The following is a 15,904-nucleotide window of genomic DNA, read 5'->3' on the forward strand; positions in this document are numbered from 1 at the left end:
GCTACCCGTCAACGGCCACTCTAAACTGAATGTGCCTGCCCTCGTCAGATCGCAGCCGCTACGCAGTTTGAGGCCGGGCAAGTACCGGCATGGGAGACTGGCTGGGAATCCCTGGTTCCGTTGACGTTTTTGACAATTTCTTTTTTTGGAGAGAGGGGGGGGAGTTAGAGTGGCCCTACCCACAATAAAAAAAAGCAAAAAAAAACAAAAAGCTTTTACTTCAGCCTTGCTCTCGAAAAGGCCAACAGGTGCAATAGCTACCCGTCAACGGCCACTCTAAACTGAATGTGCCTGCCCTCGTCAGATCGCAGCCGCTACGCAGTTTGAGGCCGGGCAAGTACCGGCATGGGAGACTGGCTGGGAATCCCTGGTTCCGTTGACATTTTTGACAATTTCTTTTTTTGGAGAGAGGGGGGGGGAGTTAGAGTGGCCCTACCCACAATAAAAAAAAGCAAAAAAAAACAAAAAGCTTTTACTTCAGCCTTGCTCTCGAAAATGCCAACAGGTGCAATAGCTACCCGTCAACGGCCACTCTAAACTGAATGTGCCTGCCCTCGTCAGATCGCAGCCGCTACGCAGTTTGAGGCCGGGCAAGTACTGGCATGGGAGACTGGCTGGGAATCCCTGGTTCCGTTGACATTTTTGACAATTTATTTTTTTGGAGAGAGGGGGGGAGTTAGAGTGGCCCTACCCACAATAAAAAAAAGCAAAAAAAAACAAAAAACTTTTACTTCAGCCTTGCTCTCGAAAAGGCCAACAGGTGCAATAGCTACCCGTCAACGGCCACTCTAAACTGAATGTGCCTGCCCTCGTCAGATCGCAGCCGCTACGCAGTTTGAGGCCGGGCAAGTACCGGCATGGGAGACTGGCTGGGAATCCCTGGTTCCGTTGACATTTTTGACAATTTCTTTTTTTGGAGAGAGGGGGGGGAGTTAGAGTGGCCCTACCCACAATAAAAAAAAGCAAAAAAAAACAAAAAGCTTTTACTTCAGCCTTGCTCTCGAAAATGCCAACAGGTGCAATAGCTACCTGTCAACGGCCACTCTAAACTGAATGTGCCTGCCCTCGTCAGATCGCAGCCGCTACGCAGTTTGAGGCCGGGCAAGTACCGGCATGGGAGACTGGCTGGGAATCCCTGGTTCCGTTGACATTTTTGACAATTTCTTTTTTTGGAGAGAGGGGGGGGAGTTAGAGTGGCCCTACCCACAATAAAAAAAAGCAAAAAAAAACAAAAAACTTTTACTTCAGCCTTGCTCTCGAAAAGGCCAACAGGTGCAATAGCTACCCGTCAACGGCCACTCTAAACTGAATGTGCCTGCCCTCGTCAGATCGCAGCCGCTACGCAGTTTGAGGCCGGGCAAGTACCGGCATGGGAGACTGGCTGGGAATCCCTGGTTCCGTTGACATTTTTGACAATTTCTTTTTTTGGAGAGAGGGGGGGGAGTTAGAGTGGCCCTACCCACAATAAAAAAAGCAAAAAAAAACAAAAAGCTTTTACTTCAGCCTTGCTCTCGAAAAGGCCAACAGGTGCAATAGCTACCCGTCAACGGCCACTCTAAACTGAATGTGCCTGCCCTCGTCAGATCGCAGCCGCTACGCAGTTTGAGGCCGGTCAAGTACCGGCATGGGAGACTGGCTGGAATCCCTGGTTCCGTTGACATTTTTGACAATTTCTTTTTTTGGAGAGAGGGGGGGGAGTTAGAGTGGCCCTACCCACAATAAAAAAAAGCAAAAAAAAACAAAAAGCTTTTACTTCAGCCTTGCTCTCGAAAAGGCCAACAGGTGCAATAGCTACCCGTCAACGGCCACTCTAAACTGAATGTGCCTGCCCTTGTCAGATCGCAGCCGCTACGCAGTTTGAGGCCGGGCAAGTACCGGCATGGGAGACTGGCTGGGAATCCCTGGTTCCGTTGACATTTTTGACAATTTCTTTTTTTGGAGAGAGGGGGGGGAGTTAGAGTGGCCCTACCCACAATAAAAAAAAGCAAAAAAAAACAAAAAGCTTTTACTTCAGCCTTGCTTTTGAAAAGGCCAACAGGTGCAATAGCTACCCGTCAACGGCCACTCTAAACTGAATGTGCCTGCCCTCGTCAGATCGCAGCCGCTACGCAGTTTGAGGCCGGGCAAGTACCGACATGGGAGACTGGCTGGGAATCCCTGGTTCCGTTGACATTTTTGACAATTTCTTTTTTTGGAGAGAGGGGGGGGAGTTAGAGTGGCCCTACCCACAATAAAAAAAAGCAAAAAAAACCAAAAAGCTTTTACTTCAGCCTTGCTCTCGAAAAGGCCAACAGGTGCAATAGCTACCCGTCAACGGCCACTCTAAACTGAATGTTCCTGCCCTCGTCAGATCGCAGCCGCTACGCAGTTTGAGGCCGGGCAAGTACCGGCATGGGAGACTGGCTGGGAATCCCTGGTTCCGTTGACATTTTTGACAATTTCTTTTTTTGGAGAGAGGGGGGGAGTTAGAGTGGCCCTACCCACAATAAAAAAAAGCAAAAAAAAACAAAAGCTTTTACTTCAGCCTTGCTCTCGAAAAGGCCAACAGGTGCAATAGCTACCCCGTCAACGGCCACTCTAAACTGAATGTGCCTGCCCTCGTCAGATCGCAGCCGCTACGCAGTTTGAGGCCGGGCAAGTACCGGCATGGGAGACTGGCTGGGAATCCCTGGTTCCGTTGACATTTTTGACAATTTCTTTTTTTTGGAGAGAGGGGGGGGAGTTAGAGTGGCCCTACCCACAATAAATAAAAGCAAAAAAAAACAAAAAGCTTTTACTTCAGCCTTGCTCTCGAAAAGGCCAACAGGTGCAATAGCTACCCGTCAACGGCCACTCTAAACTGAATGTGCCTGCCCTCGTCAGATCGCAGCCGCTACGCAGTTTGAGGCCGGGCAAGTACCGGCATGGGAGACTGGCTGGGAATCCCTGGTTCCGTTGACATTTTTGACAATTTCTTTTTTTGGAGAGAGGGGGGGGGAGTTAGAGTGGCCCTACCCACAATAAAAAAAAGCAAAAAAAAACAAAAAGCTTTTACTTCAGCCTTGCTCTCGAAAATGCCAACAGGTGCAATAGCTACCCGTCAACGGCCACTCTAAACTGAATGTGCCTGCCCTCGTCAGATCGCAGCCGCTACGCAGTTTGAGGCCGGGCAAGTACTGGCATGGGAGACTGGCTGGGAATCCCTGGTTCCGTTGACATTTTTGACAATTTATTTTTTTGGAGAGAGGGGGGGAGTTAGAGTGGCCCTACCCACAATAAAAAAAAGCAAAAAAAAACAAAAAACTTTTACTTCAGCCTTGCTCTCGAAAAGGCCAACAGGTGCAATAGCTACCCGTCAACGGCCACTCTAAACTGAATGTGCCTGCCCTCGTCAGATCGCAGCCGCTACGCAGTTTGAGGCCGGGCAAGTACCGGCATGGGAGACTGGCTGGGAATCCCTGGTTCCGTTGACATTTTTGACAATTTCTTTTTTTGGAGAGAGGGGGGGGAGTTAGAGTGGCCCTACCCACAATAAAAAAAAGCAAAAAAAAACAAAAAGCTTTTACTTCAGCCTTGCTCTCGAAAATGCCAACAGGTGCAATAGCTACCTGTCAACGGCCACTCTAAACTGAATGTGCCTGCCCTCGTCAGATCGCAGCCGCTACGCAGTTTGAGGCCGGGCAAGTACCGGCATGGGAGACTGGCTGGGAATCCCTGGTTCCGTTGACATTTTTGACAATTTCTTTTTTTGGAGAGAGGGGGGGAGTTAGAGTGGCCCTACCCACAATAAAAAAAAGCAAAAAAAAACAAAAAACTTTTACTTCAGCCTTGCTCTCGAAAAGGCCAACAGGTGCAATAGCTACCCGTCAACGGCCACTCTAAACTGAATGTGCCTGCCCTCGTCAGATCGCAGCCGCTACGCAGTTTGAGGCCGGGCAAGTACCGGCATGGGAGACTGGCTGGGAATCCCTGGTTCCGTTGACATTTTTGACAATTTCTTTTTTTGGAGAGAGGGGGGGGAGTTAGAGTGGCCCTACCCACAATAAAAAAAGCAAAAAAAAACAAAAAGCTTTTACTTCAGCCTTGCTCTCGAAAAGGCCAACAGGTGCAATAGCTACCCGTCAACGGCCACTCTAAACTGAATGTGCCTGCCCTCGTCAGATCGCAGCCGCTACGCAGTTTGAGGCCGGTCAAGTACCGGCATGGGAGACTGGCTGGAATCCCTGGTTCCGTTGACATTTTTGACAATTTCTTTTTTTGGAGAGAGGGGGGGGGAGTTAGAGTGGCCCTACCCACAATAAAAAAAAGCAAAAAAAAACAAAAAGCTTTTACTTCAGCCTTGCTCTCGAAAAGGCCAACAGGTGCAATAGCTACCCGTCAACGGCCACTCTAAACTGAATGTGCCTGCCCTTGTCAGATCGCAGCCGCTACGCAGTTTGAGGCCGGGCAAGTACCGGCATGGGAGACTGGCTGGGAATCCTGGTTCCGTTGACATTTTTGACAATTTCTTTTTTTGGAGAGAGGGGGGGGAGTTAGAGTGGCCCTACCCACAATAAAAAAAAGCAAAAAAAAACAAAAAGCTTTTACTTCAGCCTTGCTTTTGAAAAGGCCAACAGGTGCAATAGCTACCCGTCAACGGCCACTCTAAACTGAATGTGCCTGCCCTCGTCAGATCGCAGCCGCTACGCAGTTTGAGGCCGGGCAAGTACCGACATGGGAGACTGGCTGGGATTCCCTGGTTCCGTTGACATTTTTGACAATTTCTTTTTTTGGAGAGAGGGGGGGGAGTTAGAGTGGCCCTACCCACAATAAAAAAAGCAAAAAAAACCAAAAAGCTTTTACTTCAGCCTTGCTCTCGAAAAGGCCAACAGGTGCAATAGCTACCCGTCAACGGCCACTCTAAACTGAATGTTCCTGGCCCTCGTCAGATCGCAGCCGCTACGCAGTTTGAGGCCGGCAAGTACCGGCATGGGAGACTGGCTGGGAATCCCTGGTTCCGTTGACATTTTTGACAATTTCTTTTTTTGGAGAGACGGGGGGGAGTTAGAGTGGCCCTACCCACAATAAAAAAAAGCAAAAAAAAACAAAAAGCTTTTACTTCAGCCTTGCTCTCGAAAAGGCCAACAGGTGCAATAGCTACCCCGTCAACGGCCACTCTAAACTGAATGTGCCTGCCCTCGTCAGATCGCAGCCGCTACGCAGTTTGAGGCCGGGCAAGTACCGGCATGGAGACTGGCTGGGAATCCCTGGTTCCGTTGACATTTTTGACAATTTCTTTTTTTGGAGAGAGGGGGGGGGAGTTAGAGTGGCCCTACCCACAATAAATAAAAGCAAAAAAAAACAAAAAGCTTTTACTTCAGCCTTGCTCTCGAAAAGGCCAACAGGTGCAATAGCTACCCGTCAACGGCCACTCTAAACTGAATGTGCCTGCCCTCGTCAGATCGCAGCCGCTACGCAGTTTGAGGCCGGGCAAGTACCGGCATGGGAGACTGGCTGGGAATCCCTGGTTCCGTTGACATTTTTTGACAATTTCTTTTTTTGGAGAGAGGGGGGGAGTTAGAGTGGCCCTACCCACAATAAAAAAAGCAAAAAAAAACAAAAAGCTTTTACTTCAGCCTTGCTCTCGAAAAGGCCAACAGGTGCAATAGCTACCCGTCAACGGCCACTCTAAACTGAATGTGCCTACCCTCGTCAGATCGCAGCCGCTACGCAGTTTGAGGCCGGGCAAGTACCGGCATGGGAGACTGGCTGGGAATCCCTGGTTCCGTTGACATTTTTGACAATTTCTTTTTTTGGAGAGAGGGGGGGGGAGTTAGAGTGGCCCTACCCACAATAAAAAAAGCAAAAAAAAACAAAAAAGCTTTTACTTCAGCCTTGCTCTCGAAAAGGCCACAGGTGCAATAGCTACCCGTCAACGGCCACTCTAAACTGAATGTGCCTGCCCTCGTCAGATCGCAGCCGCTACGCAGTTTGAGGCCGGGCAAGTACCGGCATGGGAGGCTGGCTGGGAATCCCTGGTTCCGTTGACATTTTTGACAATTTTCTTTTTTTGGAGAGAGGGGGGGAGTTAGAGTGGCCCTACCCACAATAAAAAAAAGCAAAAAAAAACAAAAAAGCTTTTACTTCAGCCTTGCTCTCAAAAAGGCCAACAGGTGCAATAGCTACCCGTCAACGGCCACTCTAAACTGAATGTGCCTGCCCTCGTCAGATCGCAGCCGCTACGCAGGTTTGAGGCCGGGCAAGTACCGGAATGGGAGACTGGCTGGGAATCCTGGTTCCGTTGACATTTTTGACAATTTCTTTTTTTGGAGAGGGGGGGGGAGTTAGAGTGGCCCTACCCACAATAAAAAAAAGCAAAAAAAACAAAAAGCTTTTACTTCAGCTTGCTCTCGAAAATGCCAACAGGTGCAATAGCTACCCGTCAACGGCCACTCTAAACTGAATGTGCCAGCCCTCGTCAGATCGCAGGCCGCTACGCAGTTTGAGGCCGGGCAAGTACCGGCATGGGAGACTGGCTGGGAATCCCTGTTCCGTTGACATTTTTGACAATTTCTTTTTTTGGAGAGAGGGGGGGGAGATAGAGTGGCCCTACCCACAATAAAAAAAAGCAAAAAAAACCAAAAAGCTTTTACTTCAGCCCTTGCTCTCGAAAAGGCCAACAGGTGCAATAGCTACCCGTCAACGGCCACTCTAAACTGAATGTGCCTGCCCTCGTCAGATCGCAGCCGCTACGCAGTTTGAGGCCGGGCAAGTACCGGCATGGAGACTGGCTGGGAATTCCTGGTTCCGTTGACATTTTTGACAATTTCTTTTTTTGGAGAGAGGGGGGGGAGTTAGAGTGGCCCTACCCACAATAAAAAAAAGCAAAAAAAAACAAAAAGCTTTTACTTCAGCCTTGCTCTCGAAAAGGCCAACAGGTGCAATAGCTACCCGTCAACGGCCACTCTAAACTGAATGTGCCTGCCCTCGTCAGATCGCAGCCGCTACGCAGTTTGAGGCCGGGCAAGTACCGGCATGGGAGACTGGCTGGGAATCCCTGGTTCCGTTGACATTTTTGACAATTTCTTTTTTTGGAGAGAGGGGGGGGAGTTAGAGTGGCCCTACCCACAATAAAAAAAAGCAAAAAAAAACAAAAAGCTTTTACTTCAGCCTTGCTCTCGAAAAGGCCAACAGGTGCAATAGCTACCCGTCAACGGCCACTCTAAACTGAATGTGCCTGCCCTCATCAGATCGCAGCCACTACGCAGTTTGAGGCCGGGCAAGTACCGGCATGGGAGACTGGCTGGGAATCCCTGGTTCCGTTGACATTTTTGACAATTTCTTTTTTTGGAGAGAGGGGGGGAGTTAGAGTGGCCCTACCCACAATAAAAAAGCAAAAAAAAAACAAAAAGCTTTTACTTCAGCCTTGCTCTCGAAAGGCCAACAGGTGCAATAGCTACCGTCAACGGCCACTCTAAACTGAATGTGCCTGCCCTCGTCAGATCGCAGCCGCTACGCAGTTTGAGGCCGGGCAAGTACCGGCATGGGAGACTGGCTGGGAATCCCTGGTTCCGTTGACATTTTTGACAATTTCTTTTTTTGGAGAGAGGGGGGGGAGTTAGAGTGGCCCTACCCACAATAAAAAAAAGCAAAAAAAAAACAAAAAGCTTTTACTTCAGCCTTGCTCTCGAAAAGGCCAACAGGGTGCAACAGCTACCCGTCAACGGCCACTCTAAACTGAATGTGCCTGCCCTCGTCAGATCGCAGCCGCTACGCAGTTTGAGGCCGGGCAAGTACCGGCATGGGAGACTGGCTGGGAATCCCTGGTTCCGTTGACATTTTTGACAATTTCTTTTTTTGGAGAGAGGGGGGGGGGAGTTAGAGTGGCCCTACCCACAATAAAAAAAAGCAAAAAAAAACAAAAAGCTTTTACTTCAGCCTTGCTCTCGAAAAGGCCAACAGGTGCAATAGCTACCCGTCAACGGCCACTCTAAACTGAATGTGCCTGCCCTCGTCAGATCGCAGCCGCTACGCAGTTTGAGGCCGGGGCAAGTACCGGCATGGGAGACTGGCTGGGAATCCCTGGTTCCGTTGACATTTTGACAATTTCTTTTTTTGGAGAGAGGGGGGGGAGTTAGAGTGGCCCTACCCACAATAAAAAAAAGCAAAAAAAAAACAAAAAGCTTTTACTTCAGCCTTGCTCTCGAAAAGGCCAACAGGTGCAATAGCTACCCGTCAACGGCCACTCTAAACTGAATGTGCCTGCCCTCGTCAGATCGCAGCCGCTACGCAGTTTGAGGCCGGGCAAGTACCGGCATGGGAGACTGGCTGGGAATCCTGGTTCCGTTGACATTTTTGACAATTTCTTTTTTGGAGAGAGGGGGGGGGAGTTAGAGTGGCCCCTACCCACAATAAAAAAAAGCAAAAAAAAACAAAAAGCTTTTACTTCAGCCTTGCTCTCGAAAAGGCCAACAGGTGCAATAGCTACCCGTCAACGGCCACTCTAAACTGAATGTGCCTGCCCCTCGTCAGATCGCAGCCGCTACGCAGTTTGAGGCCGGGCAAGTACTGGCATGGGAGACTGGCTGGGTATCCCTGGTTCCGTTGACATTTTTGACAATTTCTTTTTTTGGAGAGAGGGGGGGGAGTTAGAGTGGCCCTACCCACAATAAAAAAAGCAAAAAAAAAACAAAAAGCTTTTACTTCAGCCTTGCTCTCGAAAAGGCCAACAGGTGCAATAGCTACCGTCAACGGCCACTCTAAACTGAATGTGCCTGCCCTCGTCAGATCGCAGCCGCTATGCAGTTTGAGGCCGGGCAAGTACCGGCATGGGAGACTGGCTGGGAATCCCTGGTTCCGTTGACATTTTTGACAATTTCTTTTTTTGGAGAGAGGGGGGGAGTTAGAGTGGCCCTACCCACAATAAAAAAAAGCAAAAAAAAACAAAGAGCTTTTACTTCAGCCTTGCTCTCGAAAGGCCAACAGGTGCAATAGCTTACCCGTCAACGGCCACTCTAAACTGAATGTGCCTGCCCTCGTCAGATCGCAGCCGCTACGCAGTTTGAGGCCGGGCAAGTACCGGCATGGGAGACTGGCTGGGAATCCCTGGTTCCGTTGACATTTTTGACAATTTCTCTTTTTTTGGAGAGAGGGGGGGGAGTTAGAGTGGCCCTACCCACAATAAAAAAAAGCAAAAAAAAACAAAAAGCTTTTACTTCAGCCTTGCTCTCGAAAAGGCCAACAGGTGCAATAGCTACCCGTCAACGGCCACTCTAAACTGAATGTGCCTGCCCCTCGTCAGATCGCAGCCGCTACGCAGTTTGAGGCCGGGCAAGTACCGGCATGGGAGACTGGCTGGGAATCCCTGGTTCCGTTGACATTTTTGACAATTTCTTTTTTGGAGAGAGGGGGGGGGAGTTAGAGTGGCCCTACCCACAATAAAAAAAAGCAAAAAAAAACAAAAAGCTTTTACTTCAGCCTTGCTCTCGAAAAGGCCAACAGGTGCAATAGCTACCCGTCAACGGCCACTCTAAACTGAATGTGCCTGCCCTCGTCAGATCGCAGCCGCTACGCAGTTTGAGGCCGGGCAAGTACCGGCATGGGAGACTGGCTGGGAATCCCTGGTTCCGTTGCCATTTTTGACAATTTCTTTTTTTGGAGAGAGGGGGGGGAGTTAGAGTGGCCCTACCCACAATAAAAAAAAGCAAAAAAAAAACAAAAAGCTTTTACTTCAGCCTTGCTCTCGAAAAGGCCAACAGGTGCAATAGCTACCCGTCAACGGCCACTCTAAACTGAATGTGCCTGCCCTCGTCAGATCGCAGCCGCTACGCAGTTGAGGCCGGGCATGTACCGCATGGGAGACTGGCTGGGAATCCCTGGTTCCGTTGACATTTTTGACAATTTCTTTTTTTGGAGAGAGGGGGGCGAGTTAGAGTGCCCTACCCACAATAAAAAAAAGCAAAAAAAACAAAAAGCTTTTACTTCAGCCTTGCTCTCGAAAAGGCCAACAGGTGCAATAGCTACCCGTCAACGGCCACTCTAAACTGAATGTGCCTGCCCTCGTCAGATCGCAGCCGCTACGCAGTTTGAGGCCGGGCAAGTACCGGCATGGGAGACTGGCTGGGAATCCCTGGTTCCGTTGACATTTTTGACAATTTCTTTTTTTGGAGAGAGGGGGGGCGAGTTAGAGTGGCCCTACCCACAATAAAAAAAAGCAAAAAAAAACAAAAAGCTTTTACTTCAGCCTTGCTCTCGAAAAGGCCAACAGGTGCAATAGCTACCCGTCAACGGCCACTCTAAACTGAATGTGCCTGCCCTCGTCAGATCGCAGCCGCTACGCAGTTTGAGGCCGGGCAAGTACCGGCATGGGAGACTGGCTGGGAATCCCTGGTTCCGTTGACATTTTTGACAATTTCTTTTTTTGGAGAGAGGGGGGGGGAGTTAGAGTGGCCCTACCCACAATAAAAAAAAGCAAAAAAAAAACAAAAAGCTTTTACTTCAGCCTTGCTCTCGAAAAGGCCAACAGGTGCAATAGCTACCCGTCAACGGCCACTCTAAACTGAATGTGCCTGCCCTCGTCAGATCGCAGCCGCTACGCAGTTTGAGGCTGGGCAAGTACCGGCATGGGAGACTGGCTGGGAATCCCTGGTTCGTTGACATTTTTGACAATTTCTTTTTTTGGAGAGAGGGGGGGGAGTTAGAGTGGCCCTACCCACAATAAAAAAAAGCAAAAAAAAACAAAAAGCTTTTACTTCAGCCTTGCTCTCGAAAAGGCCAACAGGTGCAATAGCTACCCGTCAACGGCCACTCTAAACTGAATGTGCCTGCCCTCGTCAGATCGCAGCCGCTACGCAGTTTGAGGCCGGGCAAGTACCGGCATGGGAGACTGGCTGGGAATCCCTGGTTCCGTTGACATTTTTGACAATTTCTTTTTTTGGAGAGAGGGGGGGGAGTTAGAGTGGCCCTACCCACAATAAAAAAAAGCAAAAAAAACAAAAAGCTTTTACTTCAGCCTTGCTCTCGAAAAGGCCAACAGGTGCAATAGCTACCCGTCAACGGCCACTCTAAACTGAATGTGCCTGCCCTCGTCAGATCGCAGCCGCTACGTAGTTTGAGGCCGGGCAAGTACCGGCATGGGAGACTGGCTGGGAATCCCTGGTTCCGTTGACATTTTTGACAATTTCTTTTTTTGGAGAGAGGGGGGGGGAGTTAGAGTGGCCCTACCCACAATAAAAAAAAGCAAAAAAAACCAAAAAGCTTTTACTTCAGCCTTGCTCTCGAAAAGGCCAACAGGTGCAATAGCTACCCGTCAACGGCCACTCTAAACTGAATGTGCCTGCCCTCGTCAGATCGCAGCCGCTACGCAGTTTGAGGCCGGGCAAGTACCGGCATGGGAGACTGGCTGGGAATCCCTGGTTCCGTTGACATTTTTGACAATTTCTTTTTTTGGAGAGAGGGGGGGGAGTTAGAGTGGCCCTACCCACAATAAAAAAAGCAAAAAAAAACAAAAAGCTTTTACTTCAGCCTTGCTCTCGAAAAGGCCAACAGGTGCAATAGCTACCCGTCAACGGCCACTCTAAACTGAATGTGCCTGCCCTCGTCAGATCGCAGCCGCTACGCAGTTTGAGGCCGGGCAAGTACCGGCATGGAGACTGGCTGGGAATCCCTGGTTCCGTTGACATTTTTGACAATTTCTTTTTTTGGAGAGAGGGGGGGGAGTTAGAGTGGCCCTACCCACAATAAAAAAAAGCAAAAAAAACAAAAAGCTTTTACTTCAGCCTTGCTCTTGAAAAGGCCAACAGGTGCAATAGCTACCCGTCAACGGCCACTCTAAACTGAATGTGCCTGCCCTCGTCAGATCGCAGCCGCTACGCAGTTTGAGGCCGGGCAAGTACCGGCATGGGAGACTGGCTGGGAATCCCTGGTTCCGTTGAAATTTTTGACAATTTCTTTTTTTGGAGAGAGGGAGGGGAGTTAGAGTGGCCCTACCCACAATAAAAAAAAGCAAAAAAAACCAAAAAGCTTTTACTTCAGCCTTGCTCTCGAAAAGGCCAACAGGTGCAATAGCTACCCGTCAACGGCCACTCTAAACTGAATGTGCCTGCCCTCGTCAGATCGCAGCCGCTATGCAGTTTGAGGCCGGGCAAGTACCGGCATGGGAGACTGGCTGGGAATCCCTGGTTCCGTTGACATTTTTGACAATTTCTTTTTTTGGAGAGAGGGGGGGGAGTTAGAGTGGCCCTACCCACAATAAAAAAAAGCAAAAAAAAACAAAAAGCTTTTACTTCAGCCTGCTCTCGAAAAGGCCAACAGGTGCAATAGCTACCCGTCAACGGCCACTCTAAACTGAATGTGCCTGCCCTCGTCAGATCGCAGCCGCTACGCAGTTTGAGGCCGGGCAAGTACCGGCATGGGAGACTGGCTGGGAATCCCTGGTTCCGTTGACATTTTTGACAATTTCTTTTTTTGGAGAGAGGGGGGGGAGTTAGAGTGGCCCTACCCACAATAAAAAAAAGCAAAAAAAAACAAAAAGCTTTTACTTCAGCCTTGCTCTCGAAAAGGCCAACAGGTGCAATAGCTACCCGTCAACGGCCACTCTAAACTGAATGTGCCTGCCCTCGTCAGATCGCAGCCGCTACGCAGTTTGAGGCCGGGCAAGTACCGGCATGGGAGACTGGCTGGGAATCCCTGGTTCCGTTGACATTTTTGACAATTTCTTTTTTTGGAGAGAGGGGGGGGAGTTAGAGTGGCCCTACCCACAATAAAAAAAAGCAAAAAAAAACCAAAAAGCTTTTACTTCAGCCTTGCTCTCAAAAAGGCCAACAGGTGCAATAGCTACCCGTCAACGGCCACTCTAAACTGAATGTGCCTGCCCTCGTCAGATCGCAGCCGCTACGCAGTTTGAGGCCGGGCAAGTACCGGCATGGGAGACTGGCTGGGAATCCCTGGTTCCGTTGACATTTTTGACAATTTCTTTTTTTGGAGAGAGGGGGGGGGAGTTAGAGTGGCCCTACCCACAATAAAAAAAAGCAAAAAAAAAACAAAAAGCTTTTACTTCAGCCTTGCTCTCGAAAAGGCCAACAGGTGCAATAGCTACCTGTCAACGGCCACTCTAAACTGAATGTGCCTGCCCTCGTCAGATCGCAGCCGCTACGCAGTTTGAGGCCGGGCAAGTACCGGCATGGGAGACTGGCTGGGAATCCCTGGTTCCGTTGACATTTTTGACAATTTCTTTTTTTGGAGAGAGGGGGGGGGAGTTAGAGTGGCCCTACCCACAATAAAAAAAAGCAAAAAAAGCAAAAAAAACCAAAAAGCTTTTACTTCAGCCTTGCTCTCGAAAAGGCCAACAGGTGCAATAGCTACCCGTCAACGGCCACTCTAAACTGAATGTGCCTGCCCTCGTCAGATCGCAGCCGCTACGCAGTTTGAGGCCGGGCAAGTACCGGCATGGGAGACTGGCTGGGAATCCCTGGTTCCGTTGACATTTTTGACAATTTCTTTTTTTTGGAGAGAGGGGGGGGAGTTAGAGTGGCCCTACCCACAATAAAAAAAAGCAAAAAAAAACAAAAAGCTTTTACTTCAGCCTTGCTCTCGAAAAAGCCAACAGGTGCAATAGCTACCCGTCAACGGCCACTCTAAACTGAATGTGCCTGCCCTCGTCAGATCGCAGCCGCTACGCAGTTTGAGGCCGGGCAAGTACCGGCATGGAGACTGGCTGGGAATCCCTGGTTCCGTTGACATTTTTGACAATTTCTTTTTTTGGAGAGAGGGGGGGGGAGTTAGAGTGGCCCTACCCACAATAAAAAAAGCAAAAAAAACAAAAAGCTTTTACTTCAGCCTTGCTCTCGAAAAGGCCAACAGGTGCAATAGCTACCCGTCAACGGCCACTCTAAACTGAATGTGCCTGCCCTCGTCAGATCGCAGCCGCTACGCAGTTTGAGGCCGGGCAAGTACCGGCATGGGAGACTGGCTGGGAATCCCTGGTTCCGTTGACATTTTTGACAATTTCTTTTTTTGGAGAGAGGGGGGGGAGTTAGAGTGGCCCTACCCACAATAAAAAAAAGCAAAAAAAAACAAAAAGCTTTTACTTCAGCCTTGCTCTCGAAAAGGCCAACAGGTGCAATAGCTACCCGTCAACGGCCACTCTAAACTGAATGTGCCTGCCCTCGTCAGATCGCAGCCGCTACGCAGTTTGAGGCCGGGCAAGTACCGGCATGGGAGACTGGCTGGGAATCCCTGGTTCCGTTGACATTTTGACAATTTCTTTTTTTGGAGAGAGGGGGGGGAGTTAGAGTGGCCCTACCCACAATAAAAAAAAGCAAAAAAAACCAAAAAGCTTTTACTTCAGCCTTGCTCTCGAAAAGGCCAACAGGTGCAATAGCTACCCGTCAACGGCCACTCTAAACTGAATGTGCCTGCCCTCGTCAGATCGCAGCCGCTACGCAGTTTGAGGCCGGGCAAGTACCGGCATGGGAGACTGGCTGGGAATCCCTGGTTCCGTTGACATTTTTGACAATTTCTTTTTTTGGAGAGAGGGGGGGGAGTTAGAGTGGCCCTACCCACAATAAAAAAAAGCAAAAAAAAACAAAAAGCTTTTACTTCAGCCTTGCTCTCGAAAAGGCCAACAGGTGCAATAGCTACCCGTCAACGGCCACTCTAAACTGAATGTGCCTGCCCTCGTCAGATCGCAGCCGCTACGCAGTTTGAGGCCGGGCAAGTACCGGCATGGGAGACTGGCTGGGAATCCCTGGTTCCGTTGACATTTTTGACAATTTCTTTTTTTGGAGAGAGGGGGGGGAGTTAGAGTGGCCCTACCCACAATAAAAAAAAGCAAAAAAAACAAAAAGCTTTTACTTCAGCTTGCTCTCGAAAAGGCCAACAGGTGCAATAGCTACCCGTCAACGGCCACTCTAAACTGAATGTGCCTGCCCTCGTCAGATCGCAGCCGCTACGCAGTTTGAGGCCGGGCAAGTACCGGCATGGGAGACTGGCTGGGAATCCCTGGTTCCGTTGACATTTTTGACAATTTCTTTTTTTGGAGAGAGGGGGGGGAGTTAGAGTGGCCCTACCCACAATAAAAAAAAGCAAAAAAAAACAAAAAGCTTTTACTTCAGCCTTGCTCTCGAAAAGGCCAACAGGTGCAATAGCTACCCGTCAACGGCCACTCTAAACTGAATGTGCCTGCCCTCGTCAGATCGCAGCCGCTACGCAGTTTGAGGCCGGGCAAGTACCGGCATGGGAGACTGGCTGGGAATCCCTGGTTCCGTTGACATTTTTGACAATTTCTTTTTTTGGAGAGAGGGGGGGGAGTTAGAGTGGCCCTACCCACAATAAAAAAAAGCAAAAAAAAACAAAAAGCTTTTACTTCAGCCTTGCTCTCGAAAAGGCCAACAGGTGCAATAGCTACCCCGTCAACGGCCACTCTAAACTGAATGTGCCTGCCCTCGTCAGATCGCAGCCGCGACGTAGTTTGAGGCCGGGCAAGTACCGGCATGGGAGACTGGCTGGAATCCCTGGTTCCGTTGACATTTTTGACAATTTCTTGTTTTTGGAGAGAGGGGGGGGGAGTTAGAGTGGCCCTACCCACAATAAAAAAAAGCAAAAAAAACCAAAAAGCTTTTACTTCAGCCTTGCTCTCGAAAAGGCCAACAGGTGCAATAACTACCCGTCAACGGCCACTCTAAACTGAATGTGCCTGCCCTCGTCAGATCGCAGCAGCTACGCAGTTTGAGGCCGGGCAAGTACCGGCATGGGAGACTGGCTGGAAATCCCTGGTTCCGTTGACATTTTTAACAATTTCTTTTTTTGGAGAGAGGGGGGGGAGTTAGAGTGGCCCTACCCACAATAAAAAAAAGCAAAAAAAAACAAAAAGCTTTTACTTCAGCCTTGCTCTCGAAAAGGCCATCAGGTGCAATAGCTACCCGTCAACGGCCACTCTAAACTGAAT

The 15,904-nt window shown here is 49.4% G+C and overlaps 5 pseudogenes; all 5 read left to right on the forward strand.

Moving 5' to 3' along the window:
* Positions 1 to 520: 520 nt before the first annotated feature.
* LOC142280234 (5S ribosomal RNA) lies at positions 521 to 639 on the forward strand (annotated as a pseudogene).
* A 2,439-nt stretch (positions 640 to 3,078) lies between these two features.
* Positions 3,079 to 3,197, forward strand: LOC142280235 (5S ribosomal RNA; annotated as a pseudogene).
* A 3,970-nt stretch (positions 3,198 to 7,167) lies between these two features.
* On the forward strand, positions 7,168 to 7,286 carry LOC142280243 (5S ribosomal RNA; annotated as a pseudogene).
* A 1,418-nt stretch (positions 7,287 to 8,704) lies between these two features.
* Positions 8,705 to 8,823, forward strand: LOC142280240 (5S ribosomal RNA; annotated as a pseudogene).
* A 3,207-nt stretch (positions 8,824 to 12,030) lies between these two features.
* LOC142280241 (5S ribosomal RNA) lies at positions 12,031 to 12,149 on the forward strand (annotated as a pseudogene).
* The last annotated feature ends 3,755 nt before the right edge of the window (positions 12,150 to 15,904 follow it).

This window comes from Anomaloglossus baeobatrachus, unplaced genomic scaffold (genome assembly GCF_048569485.1).
Source record: "Anomaloglossus baeobatrachus isolate aAnoBae1 unplaced genomic scaffold, aAnoBae1.hap1 Scaffold_4499, whole genome shotgun sequence".
NCBI lineage: Eukaryota > Metazoa > Chordata > Amphibia > Anura > Aromobatidae > Anomaloglossus > Anomaloglossus baeobatrachus.